This window comes from Xyrauchen texanus, chromosome 31 (genome assembly GCF_025860055.1).
Source record: "Xyrauchen texanus isolate HMW12.3.18 chromosome 31, RBS_HiC_50CHRs, whole genome shotgun sequence".
Lineage (NCBI taxonomy): Eukaryota > Metazoa > Chordata > Actinopteri > Cypriniformes > Catostomidae > Xyrauchen > Xyrauchen texanus.
In genome coordinates this window covers 22,346,872-22,360,539 of record NC_068306.1, presented here as the reverse complement: position 1 = coordinate 22,360,539, position 13,668 = coordinate 22,346,872, and the positions used below count along the sequence as shown (strand labels likewise).

At 38.2% G+C, this 13,668-nt stretch overlaps 1 protein-coding gene across 2 annotated transcripts in view; it reads right to left on the bottom strand.

Annotated features, from left to right (window-relative positions):
* LOC127624709 (neurexin-1-like) overlaps nucleotides 1-13,668 on the bottom strand; it is a 526,269-nt gene that overhangs the window by 27,373 nt on the left and 485,228 nt on the right. The gene's annotated exons all lie outside the window — the stretch shown is intronic.

Below are 13,668 nucleotides of genomic sequence, written 5' to 3'. Positions count from 1 at the left end.
GCTACGGACATTCTGACATGAATAACTACTGACAGTTTCCTGCTGGTTTTATTTTAATAGCGATTCATTCCCTTCCAAGAACACTTCTGCCTGCCAATAGCCACCTCTGGGTGGCACACTTGAGTTGACACCTCAAAATTGAAGCTGCATAGACTTTAGCTCTATTTTTCTCATTGGGAACAACAGAGTGAAATGCTAGCATGGAAAGTGTTACTATTCCACAGCTCTAGCATGGTCCACTATACCAGAGACATGCTAAATATATAGGTAATTTGTATACAAATGAAAGGGAGAAAATAAGTGTTGCGCAAACGCAACTAATGTCACATGCATCGCCGTCAGGAAAACAGATGGTGGGAGACTTATGCTGTGACCTGCGCCAAGCATTTTATCAATGTAGCATAGCAGTAGATCTTTCCCGCAAAGGACAGATAGAGTTCGAATCTTTGTAACATCATTGTAGCGGCAAGATGGGTCTTTGAATAACATATAACGTGCGAGTAAGGGCACCTGGTGGAGTTTCTGGTGCCCTCCTAGGGACTTGGTGCCCAAACCAGACTGTGTAATATGCGTATAGGGAGCAGTAGTACTGATTACGGCTAACAGAAACCCTGCTGCTGTCTCCAAGGTTCTGTCACAGCATCTCTGTTTTATAATGCACTAGCCAATGCAGAAGTTGGAGACATTGCTGGAATCCTGCAGGTAATCTACACTGTCATTAACACATTTAATCCCACCAGTTACAATTGTGATGGGGTCTAAAAGGAGTTTTGATGTATTTTGCATAGAGTTGTCAATTGTAAATGACAGTGCAGACTTTTTTGCATGTCTTTCTAAACTCCATAAAAAAAGCAAATAAATACTGTCATAATACATTTACAACTACAATAATTTATACATAATTGTAAAGTTGTTGTTCAACTCTGTAGGTGGGGTAGGTTTTGTGTGGATGACTGAAAAATACATCTGGATGAACCATATTTTGTCCACTCATGTTTATAAAGCAACTGCAATTAATCACGATTAACAACAAAAATGTATGCGATTAATCGCAATTAAATAATTTAATCATTTGACAGTCCTAGAGAAAACATAATGCTAAATATGGCGGCTGCAATAATGGAAGTCCTGCCCTACAGTTACTTTTTTGGTAGAGACATCGCTTGTCAGTTAACTCGATAACATGCATGTGCATCAGCTGAACCAACTTGTAAAATTATGCTTTTTGTGCATGATCTGAGATTTAGAAGCACATTTTATGATACCATTGTTGTAAGACTTCATTCCCAATTTAATTGGATGCTATTTGAATGTAATCTTGACCAACCATTTTGGAGTTTTCGGCCTTTCCTTCTGAAAAATAGCAGCCTGGAGGTATTAAGAATATGGCTGACAAATGACCAGACTTGCCTTAAAAGGATTTTGACTACACTCGCATCCAAACAGTCTTTGTAAAGAGCCAAAGCAAAATGACTATAAAAATGCTCGGACACAAAGCCATGAATTGATAAAACTTGCACACACTTTTAGAGATTGGATGTATTCCTTCAGTTCACTGACCTCAACTGACAGGTTCTGATTGAGATGCTGATGTCTGACAAATATCAAACAGAGCATGGGTTGAATGCAGAGTATGTTCTGGATACTAAAGGGCTCAGATAAAAAGCAAACCAATGCTAGTCTGATACTGACATCTTCTCATCATACCAATGACGGCCAATCTACTGAATAAATGCACAAGAGGATTTAAGCCAAATGTTAAACTATACGGTCGATGAAAATCTCTATGATAAAGCAAATGTGAAAGATTGTTTTTCCATAAAAAAAGACGTTCGGATATAACAAACTATATCAACTAATACTGCTGCTATGATGAGTACCTGAAATCCATCCAAAATGAATTCTTCAATTTGATTTTCACTTCAAGATAAACAAACTATGCTGTTATAACTGTAGATTCATTCTAGCATAGGACAGCATTTTGCACTATTGATAGAACTGCTCTGCTTTATGTCTTGTTTAACATACTCATATACAGAAGTATGAGAGATGGAAGCAAAATGTATCTTATGGCATAGAAAACAACTTGAAGGAGGTAGGAGCATGTTTGTCTTGATATGGGACCTACTTTGATTGAAAATTTGACAGGAAATTAAAAAACTAACTGGTACTGATGCTTGTGTACAGACTAGTCACTAGATCTGTACCTGCCTACATCCACTGACTTCTCAAATATCTGTTCCCATCAGAAACCTGCATAAAAACACTTTCCAGAGCCTTCACATTCAGGGTACATCGATGGTGGAATGAGCATCTAGAGCTGAATCCTTTTCTATGACTAAAGACATGATCGCATCTTTTAATGCATGTACTAATTTGCACTTTACTTAAAAATAAAGCCATCAACTATTCTTTTTCTGTTGTTTCAATGTCTTGCCTACATCTCTGAACTAGCTCATTATTAATTGTATTTGTAGGAGTATTGGTTCATCTGCAAGAAGATTCCGGCTTTCGGATGTCAAAAAACATTTAGCAGATGTCTTAGAGATGTTTATGATTTAGAATGTATATAAATCTGCTTATTTTATGATGTTTCTCAGATGTTTGGAAACCAAAATTTAAATGTAATGTTTTCCAGATGAAATCTTCTTTTCTTATAGTATTTGTCATTTGTAAGATGTTTTGGCTAAAAGCATCTGCTCAATGAATAAATGTAAATGTCTTTACATCCAGTTACACAGATACTTATTTGCCTTCTAAATGTTATATTGTTTTGAAATGGCTTTTCTCTATTGAATCTATTGAATGTACAAAATCTAGAGCAGGGGTGCCCAATATGTCGATCGCGATCTACCAGTCGATCGCAGAGGCAATGCTGGTAGATCGCACAAAATGTAAATGTGCTTTCGTTAAAATTTTATACAAATAAATATAATGTCTTTCCTTCTTTTAGTTTCTGTCTGACTTGAACTTGACGAGTAAATTTTGACCAGGCGAGATTTTTGTTTATTCAGTTGCCATGACAACTAGGTTCGCGCCCTACAAGGGCTTCTGAGAAAAGAGTGCGAAATTGCAAAACTAGCAGTGTTTGAGACTAGCTACCAGCAGCTGCCCGCATTATGCAAAACTGTCTGATTCCATTCAGTGCAAGTCATCAGAATAAGGTAAATGCCCTGTCTATTGTAATCTATTGTGCTGTGGGTGTTTTTGGTTTAGTGTTAAAACTGGATGATATCAACATTGAACATTATTTTATTTTTTTAAATTCATTTGAAGATGAATTCCATGTAGGGAAACATATGCAGTAGTCCCAACAAGCATTTAGTTTTCTTATTGAGTTGGTCATTTAAAAGTAGATCATCACGCAAAAAAGTGTGGGCACCCCTGATCTAGAGATTCTAATTCCTGGCATTCTCATCTTTCATATTGGTCATTGGGACATTACCAACAAGGTTCCTGTATGTGCTTTTAGTGCTTTGCTGACCTTCCATCAACATTGCTATTCTTGAAATATTTATTCAAAGAACATTTGTCTGCACCTGAAAAAAAAACTTTTTGAGATACACTTCAACAGGTTTTGAAGTGTTCGCTAAGGCACTTTAGCTCAAAAAGCCTTCTTCCTCAGCAAGTATTGTCCTCAGAGGAGACGGACAATGTGAATGTTGTTTAAGTCGGCTGTATGTGGCTTGAGGACACTCTTTGAAGCTGAAGCACAGAACTACTGAAAGACAGAGCTGAGACCTGAAATCTGGATACTTCGCGCCACTCTGAACAACCTGGAGTTTCAGGATCCTCAGACGACACGCCCACGGACCATCCACAGTCTGTTCACTGACAGCCTGATGCATATTGCATAAGAAAATGTAAAAAGCTGACTAAAAATTACCAGTTCAGCCTTTAACTTCCGGGTGTAAGAGCACAGACACACACACACACACACACACACACACACACACACACACACACACACACACACACACACACACACACGCACACAATATTTTATCAGTAAACCGGGAAACACGGTTCTGTTTACAAGGTACCAGGTTGATACACTGAGCACTTCTTAGGAAGAACTAAACACTGATTTTGCCAACACTTTCAACATAAACTGGTTGGTTACTTTAAATGTCAGTCAGATGGTCTCTTTCTAAGAGGGTGGTTCTTGGCCTAAAAATGCAACAGTCTGAACCAGACCTTAACGCTGACAGTCAAAGTTCTGGCTATGCGAGTCTTCTCAACCTGTTACCAGAATTAAGGGGCTCCTGAGTCCCCTCAGAGCACACAAAGCCTGACTGACCTCTTGATCTCCTGACCATAGCAGCTGACCAGCAACAAGCATATGTGAGGTTTTATCACACAAGCTATTATTTATAACTAGAAAGAGAAATGACAGTGATTTATAAACCAGAGCCCCAGTGTGTGATGCAGTACTGATGATGCATATGAGTGAAGGGCATTGTGGGTGAGTAATCTCTGTAGAGTGCACTGCAACACGAAAACGCTGTTACAGGGGCAGAAACATCTGTCAACAAACTATCCCTGCCAGCTAAAATGCAAAACATCCGTCTCTAATTCCCGGATGTCAAACATCTGGACAAACAAAGCAAACCAAAACTGACAGAGCATTTCAGTGAAGGGCAGAAGATAATGCAGATAAATGGACAGATATACAAGGGTATCTAAGAATATAACGCTCAGAATCATACTAATATTCCATGGCCCTGCTTAGTTTTGTTAATTTATTATTTAATTACTTGTTTATTTATTTATTTAGCATTTAAGAATAATACATATATTATAAACACAGTGCAGGTCAAGCACATGATACAAAAAGGCAGAGGATAATATACACTCACTGAGCACTTTATTGGGAACACCTGTACACCTAATTATTCATGTGATTATCTAATCAGCCAATCATGTGGCAGCAGTGTAATGTATAAAATCATGCAGATATTGATCAGGAGCTTCAGGTAATGTTCACATCAACCATCATAATGGGGAAAAATGTGATCTCAGTGATTTAGACCGTGACAGGATTGTTGGCACCAGATTGTATTTTTGTAACTGTTGATCTCCTAGGATTAGTCTCTAGAGACTACTCAGAATGGTGCCAAAAACAAACATTTCCAGTGAACGGCAGTTCTGCGGAAGGAAACGCCTTGTTGACGAGAGAAGTTATGGAGAATGGCCAGTCTGGTTTGAGCTGACAGAAAGTCTATGGTAACTCAGATAACCCCGCTGTACAATTGTAGTGAGCAGAACAGCATCTCAGAATGCAAAACATGTTGAACCTTGAGGCGGATGGGCTAGAACAGCAGAAGACCACGTCAGGAACGCTATTAGGACCATAGTATTCTGTGGCATGGGGGGCGTGGTCATGTGTCGGTCAGCGGGAGAGAGAGAATGGTAAGGCTCGTCACCTGTTCACAATGATCTTTAACACCTCTCTCTCCTTCCCTTCCCCCCTGTTCCCCTCACTCACTCCCAGTTCTGGCTCCTCTGAGGTGGGGAGGCCCATCCAAACATCGCCCTCGGTCCAATGGACCCTTCCTCTTGTTTTTCTCTCCTACCTCCACTGTCTCCCTCCGCTATCCCCTCTAGGTTGGCGAGGGACTTGAAGACTTCACCGAGTGGTGAAGACTCCATAACAGCGTACTCCTCCAATCCCGGGTTTCGGAACCACTGTAACAAAGTCTTTAGTTCGGGCAATGGAGGAGTCAGGAGACAACGAAGCAAGTTCAAGGTCAGTTCTTTTATTATTAATTTCATTTTCTCAGCAACGACGGTAACCATCATTATCAATCGGGTCACTCTGTCTCCCACTGATGCTGTGGCGTGGCTCTTAAATCTCCCTCCGCCATCACTATAATGAGAGACATGTGTTAAAGATCATTGTGAACGAGGTGATGAACCACTCTCTCTCTCCCGCTGACCGACACATGACCACACCCCCCATGCCACATGTACCAAATAAAGTGCTCTGTGAGTGTACATAGCTTTAATAAGTGGATTTCTTTCTCGTGTATAAATAAAAGTGGAAAAGAAATACATCAAATGAAAAACACAGGGGAAATAACATTTCAGATAAAGAGTTGTATAAAACAATGTGTGTGTGTGTGTGTGTGTGTGTGAATGTTTGGATAGGGATTCTTCAATGTTTTTATGGAATCTCTTTTTGTATTTATGGAATGTAGTAAAGTAGGGATGAGTGTGTGTGTCTCCATTTTACTGATGATCCAAAAAATAAATGATTTCAAGATTGCCGTTTGCATTAATATGTGGTTTGTGTTGACTTATTTTTAATATAGTGAAGAGAGAGAAGAAAAAAATAAGGAAAATAGAAATCCTTCCCAAATCTTTGCTTCTTCCCTCTTCCTCACACCCATCATTCAGTCTGTCGTTATGTGATGGGTGTATGTGAATGTGCGGAATGCATGTGAATGTATAAGATGTGGGTGTATATAGCCTAAATGTATAAAAGGTACAAATACATAAATATTTTTCCCCCTCTTTCCATCCTTTTTTCATTCCCTCCTAACAATAACAAGTTGAAAAAACAAAACAAAGCAAAACGGTAAAAAGAAAAAAAAAAAAAACCAGACAAAAATTATATGCAAATTCATATACAGTGCTAGAAATAGAAAAGAGGTTTACAAAAGGCAGAGAAAATGTCTTAATGTATAGTGTATTTATAAAGATAATGCAATGCAAAACTATTGCTTAGTGTATAGTGAGAAGGTGCGAGGCATCAAACCATCTTCTATATAAGTAGTAAATTCAGAGCTGTGAGGAGGGGGAGAATGTTTTCCTGAAAGTCATGAGTTTGATTTATAAATGTTGCTGTATGTTTTTCATGTGAGATGTGGTCTGAAAGAAGATGCAGCCAGTTTGCAATATCTATTTTTATAGTTTTGCTAATTTATGAGAATTTTGAGGGAAAAGGGATGCAACCTGTCCATGTTGGTATCAGTCTATTTACCTTACCTCTACCAATTGACAGATGATTTTGGGCAAACTATGCTAGAGTTTAATTGGACACATGCTACGTATACATCAAAAGATATGGAAAGTTTTTTTCTCCTCCTTTTTAAAAGTTGACAAGCCTGTTTATTTTGCTATCCTAATTATGCACAATTACTGTATATGGCTAGTTGCATTTTATTATCATTATTATTATTTGCATTTAGCATTGTTTTATCCCTACTGTCCAAGATCATATTAGAAAATATCTGTAATGCACTTTTGGGTCGCCACTCACCAGTTGAGAACTGCTGAATTAGTAAACATTGAGCAAACATCACTGCAGTAATAAATGGCCTTATTTTAATGATCCATGAAATGCTTAAACATCTCTGTACTCATAAACAGAGAGTACATTTAACCATTTGGTGTACACATAATCTCCACCCACATCAAGTCAAACTGTCTGGCTGTATTTTGATTTGCACTTGCACTGTGATTAAGCACATTTCTCTCCTCTGCCAAGCATCCCAAGCTCTTCCACATCCTACCCCTTCTTTCTGACCCCATCTGGCTGCCCAGGCAGTGAGATGCCACAACTGCCCTCTACAGCTACAGCTTGAGCTGGGTGTGTATGAAATGATGAGGGCGGAATGGACAAGGTGAAGGAGAAGGCACACTCATCCCCTTCCACTCTCTCTCTCCCCCTTCCCTGCCATCATGCCCTGTGGGTAACCCCATGGCTGCTATAAAATGGATGACATCCTCAACAGCAACACAATGTGAGTGAGCTAGTGGCCTTCCTGACACTGATCATAGGCTGAAAGAAGAATTTTGCTCCTGGTTTTCAGAGTGTTTACCATTCCCAAATGAGACCTATGTGGATTCTCCAGAGTTAGGGAAGCTACTTTGAAACTCTGGCTTGCCAATCAACAACATACTAATAATTTCAAGTAGTTAAGCAACAGTTAAGATACCCTTGTGATAAAGTGAAAAAGATACTAATAACAAGTACTTATGGCTTTTTATTTAATAATTTTTATCTTTTAAAATAAACAGTATAATTTATATCAGATGATAACATTTTGTCACAATCTTGCTAAAACAATGAGAATCTCAGTTAGGGTGACAGCATAAACTTGAACAAAAATGTACATGAAGCAATGGTTGTGCTTCATCCCAGTAACTGATTCTGTTCACTTAAAAGATTCTGTTAGATTCACTCAGTAATTTACACTAACACTAATACAATTAGAAACAAGCTGATTTATATAGTGAATATACAGAATATAGTGATGAACAGCCGCATTTAAATATCTTGCAACAAAAAGGCGTAAAATGCAGCAGAGGACGTGAGTTAGTTACTATAATTATTTTTCACTGATTCAAGTCCATGAACTGGTAAATAAACCGGTTCATATTCATTTACCAATTAACTGATTCACTAAGATGAATCAAACTTACCAACACTAAGTAAGAGATAGAAGACAGTTTAGAAGAGCACATTTTGTTATTTCCTTAATGGACAACTTTGACTGTTGTGATGTGTCTTGCTAAAGTTTGTGTCTTGTGCAATGAAAACAGCGTTTAGCATTTTAAAGACACCTTGTCAAGTTACAAGACATTTAAAAACGTGTCTCCCTTTTTAACACAAGTTCTGTGTGAACATGCTCTAAGTGTAACCCCCCCCCCCGAAACAAAACAGTGATATAGCGTTTTAATGCAATACACTGCTATTTGTTGGAAAAAGAAGCTCTACTGTATATCGACACTTTATTGAAAAGAGCTGAGCTACTGTCAAGCTACTGCAAAATGTAGCTAAAGTAGTAGTGTTGCTACTATTAGTAAGCTACTTAACACAGTGATTTTAGCACTATCACTTCATTTTGGCCCAGCCATTACAAAGACCATCTGCAATCTCACTCTAGAATGCTCGACTTGTGTACCATTACAGCAGCAGCAGGACATGATTTATTATGGCGGTAGAGCTGCCAGACAAGACGCTGCAGCACAGACATCTGCCTGGTGCTTAGTTACTGTAGCATAGACACTGCAGATAGTCGGGAGAGATGGGGAAATGGGGAAGAGTGCAGAGATTTGCTGTATCTCCAAGACTTCAGTTTTCACTTACAACTGACATGCTCATCAGTTTTAAGACACCTAATAATGGAGCTCTGTGGGTATTCTGTTTGAACATCCTGCCAATGTTTGGTGAAGTCAGTCATGGTGTACTGAGTAGCACACATGTGGGTGATTTGCACTACATGGCCAAAAGTATGAAGACACCCGAACACCACACCCATATGTGGTTGTTCAACATTTTTTTTTTTTACATCTATAGCTTTCACTCTTTGCTTCCAATCAGACACAAGAGTGTCAGTGAGGTAAGGCGCTGATATTGGTGATAGGTCTGGTGTCCACTTTGGTTGTGAGTCAACAAATGTATCTTGTTCCCACCACAAGCATTTTGTTTTTAAGATGCCGTGTCAAGGTAAAAATAGTCCAACTTTTAAAAACATGCATCGAGACCCTTACAGTCCATCAAGCTGTTTTTAAATGCAAGATTACATCAAGCCACTTTTGGGCAAGTGTTGGGCAAACTACTCAAAACATTTTGCAAGCTAAGTGTGGCAGGGCGGAGGGCAGGGCCGGGTCGTGATCATACACACCCGGTCCCTTATCAGTGTAAAGAAGTCAATGGAAAGCAGGAGGGAGAACCGGCTTTTCAATATAAATAATAGTTTTAATATAAAACTTAAACAGACACAAACACAAATGACGGACATGTCCGTAAACTATCTCTCTCTCCCACACAATCCTCCGTAGTCAGACTTTATCCCTCTCGGAGGCTTGATTAGCCTGATAAGGGTGGTGTGTATGATCACGAACCGACCTTGACCTCTGCCCTGCCAAACTAAGCTACTCGACCAAAAAAAAAAAAAGTTAAGCTAAGCTAAGCTAAAAACTACACTTAAGAGAATGTAGCAAGTTACACTACAAGCTTCACACCAAAAGGAGCTTGCAACATGCACAGAACATGCTGACACAGACAATGCATCTAAAAGCCATGGTACAGTATATTACAGTATAATGCAATACAGTATACAAATATACAGTATGGTCCAATATGAAATGTATGTGCATGTAAAAAACATGTAAATTCAGATTTACATGCTACCTATATTAAGCTAATTGCTTCTCTATTTGTAGCAAAGCTGTTGCTCATCACTGCAAATTATGTAAAAAAGTATACTTCCGCACAATCTCTGAGAGACATGCTCCAAACGTGGCCATAAAATCACGTTACTTTACCCACATTTTTACTAAATAATTTGTATGTGGCTCGGTAGTTTCCTGGTTAAATGAACCATCATGAGTGTGCTAGGCGCAGCACAATGCGCAAGGACCGTGCACATTACCTTTTCTAATTTGTTAATTCTAAGCAAACTATTCATACCAGCGTAAAGCGCAAGTGGACATTGGTTGGAGTGTTTGAGCTATCTGTTGGTGTATGGATGCAAACTGTGGATGTATTTGTACATTAATGAATTTGCAAATTTTCCTGAGAAGTAAGTCTGAAGCACCTCTATTCTCAGCACAAAGTATAAAATCATTTGGTGCATTTGCATTTTGGATATTTCACTAGCAGGTGGTAATAAAGTTAATGTCCAAACTCTGAAATTATATTGGAACATAACATTTTGTCCCTGAGTCACTGCTGTAGCCGTTGCAGATTTGTGTAAAACTTTCTGGAGGTCTTGGTTTATTTTTCAATAATAATAATTATTATGTTAATACAGATATACATTTGCATTTATGATATAATTAGTATTAATATTTTACCACTTGTTGTTGTAGAGTGATTTTTATGTCACTAAAAAAGAGGCCAGTGGAAGAAGTTGGAGAGGGTACATTGTTTTTTTACCTTCGGTGGCTCAACCCCCTGAGCCTCCATCTCCTGTGGCTCCTCTCTTGTGTCACCTGCTCTTATTTTGAAATTTATAAGAGACACTTAGTTTGAAGTTTTGTGTCTTCCTCTATTATGTCTTCTTATCAATTGCCCTAATTGTATTCCAGGTGTTTCTTGTCTCCTTGTTAGCCTTAGTGTATATACATCCTCTTGTTCTAGGGTCAGTTCTTGTTTGTATGTAGTGCATTAGTTGCCAGCATACTGCTCTTGTGTTTGTGTTACCATCTTCTTTGTATGATTCCTTCTTCGCTGTATCCCCTTATTTTGTTTATAATTAAAGTTCTGCATTTGGATACTCATTTTCTCACCTCTTATCTTAACTTACAATGACAACTACATCTACAAGCATTTCTTGAGCCTGAATTAATTTTACATTAGCTCAACAGATAGAGTGTGGCACTTATGATTCAAAGGTCTATACACTATTTGCTTTTATGACACTGTTGGTTAGGTTCAGGTTTAAGGTTTAGAGTAGGCAGGTAGGTTTTGTTGATTGAAGACTCAATAGAGCATTCAGCTTAAAAACCTCATCTATTAAGGAGAATATTTAACCAGCACTACACAGTGGACATTTCAGCACAGAACTACCATGATATGTGTAATAAACCATGTAGTGCCATTTTGCAAAAATGGATCCACAGTCACGCAATTGATGAGATCAAGCTGGTTGGTTTACAGAGACCCAGGTTTAAATCCAGCCATATCCTGATCTTGTTTGCATTCTGTCCTTCAACTTCCTCTCCACTGTTTTATTAAAAGGGTTAAAAACCCCTTATAATAAAATGAAAAGCAGTTTGGGGAAAAATCAAAATGCCAGTTCATGGAGAAAACAAACAAACAAACAAACAAAAAAACAATTGCTTACAACTGAAAGCAAGTAATCAAAATGTGATATCAGCAGCTAGCCCGTCTGATGAAAACACCCTTGTGCTGTTTACTTCAAAACACTCCATAATGGAATTGCAATTGTTTGAAGGCATTAAAATATTATTTATGGAATGCTTGCTGGGCCTGAGACCGCGAGCGGTTAACTGTTCTGACACAGAATGATGGGTGTTTCAAAAACACAGAGTGGAAAAATAAAGCAGTCAAGAAAGATTAATTACCTGTCAGCATTTACCTTCCCAGAGTGCCTATGACCACTACAGCTCTGCATCTTGAGAATATAGCTGAAGACCATACACCTCAAAAGACAACTCTAAAGCAAATTGACTTCAATATTTCTGCTCTTGAGGCAGGCAGCCTTGTTTTGGGGGGATGTGTTTATGTTCTCTCCCTATAAATTGGAATAGACTTCTTTGATTTGCATGAGCGCTTTGAAAATGCCTGCCCTACTTTTCGGAGGAGCAAAGGAGAGGTAAGGCAGAGGAGACAATGACTATTAAGGAAGTTAATTTTGAATAAGAGAGCCTGTAAATCCTAGAGGCAAATTTAACCACAGGCTTTTGTTCTGTCAGTGCAGAGTGTATCTTATATGAGGCAGTCTGCTTTGCATATTACCGATAACACTAATTAAAGGTAAACATGTCTTCCAGATTGGTGTGCAGAGGGTGGGCAGACGGTGCAGGGCGAGGGCTAGCGATTGTGACCTTTGGCTGTGCTGCTATAACGCATGGCCTCACCTGTCTGTTTACCCACACACACTGCGGGCTAATGGGAGTCACCGAACAAGACCTTCACAGTAAGTCAGAGCACAGAGATAAGCTTAAAAGAGACAAGTGCCATTGCTCTCAGGGGATTTATTTTTAGGCACTAGGTAATTTGACAAAACTGAATAAGGTCAAATGTCCCTGTAACATTTCACTGAAATCATTTGCATTCTAATACCCCAAAATTCTTCCGTAGAATTTTCCCCCTGAACTCAAGTCTTTCTTGCAACTATTGCACAGGCTGTTTTTGCCACTGAACCTTTAAGACTTCATGATTGGTAAGCCATGATTGGCTAACCTCTTTAAATGTCAAATGCATAACAACAATAACATCAAACTGGAAATTCATCAATAGAAGAAAATACCAATAATCATATTTCTTAAGTATATTTATTCAAATGGTACTGCAAAAATGTCATGTTGTTCTAAACCCATATGACATTCTTTCCTCCGTGGAACACAAAAGGAGATGTTAGGCAGAATGTTAAAGGGATAGTTCACCCAAAAATGAAAATTCTCTCATGATTAACTAACCCTCATGCCATCTCAGGTGTGTATGACTTTCTTTCTTCTAGTGGTGCACCGATCAGGAAATTTGCCCGATACTGATACCAATTCTTTTTTAATTGCCCTTTGCCCTTATGCCCCACACAGTAAATTTATGGTAACACTTTACAAAGAGGTTCCATTTGTTAGCATTATTTAACAATATTACTGTAGTTAACATGAACTAATGAACTTAATGTTAGTTACAACATAAACTATTACATTATTAAAATCAAAAGTTGTATTAATTAACATTAGTTAATGCACTATGAACTAACATGAACTAACAAATAACAGTTGTAATTGTATTAACTAACATTATAATTAACAAAGGCTGTAAAAATATATTGTTCATTGTTTGTTCATGATACCTAATGCATTAACTAATGTTAACGAATGGAACCTTTTTATAAAGTTACCAAAATTACATTAATTTTGAATTGCTAACATTTATTTGTTTTGAAACATTTATGAATAGTTCTGTTTTCAATATCAAAAGGTCACTGTGACATACTGGTAAGCAGTAAAAACCATGAG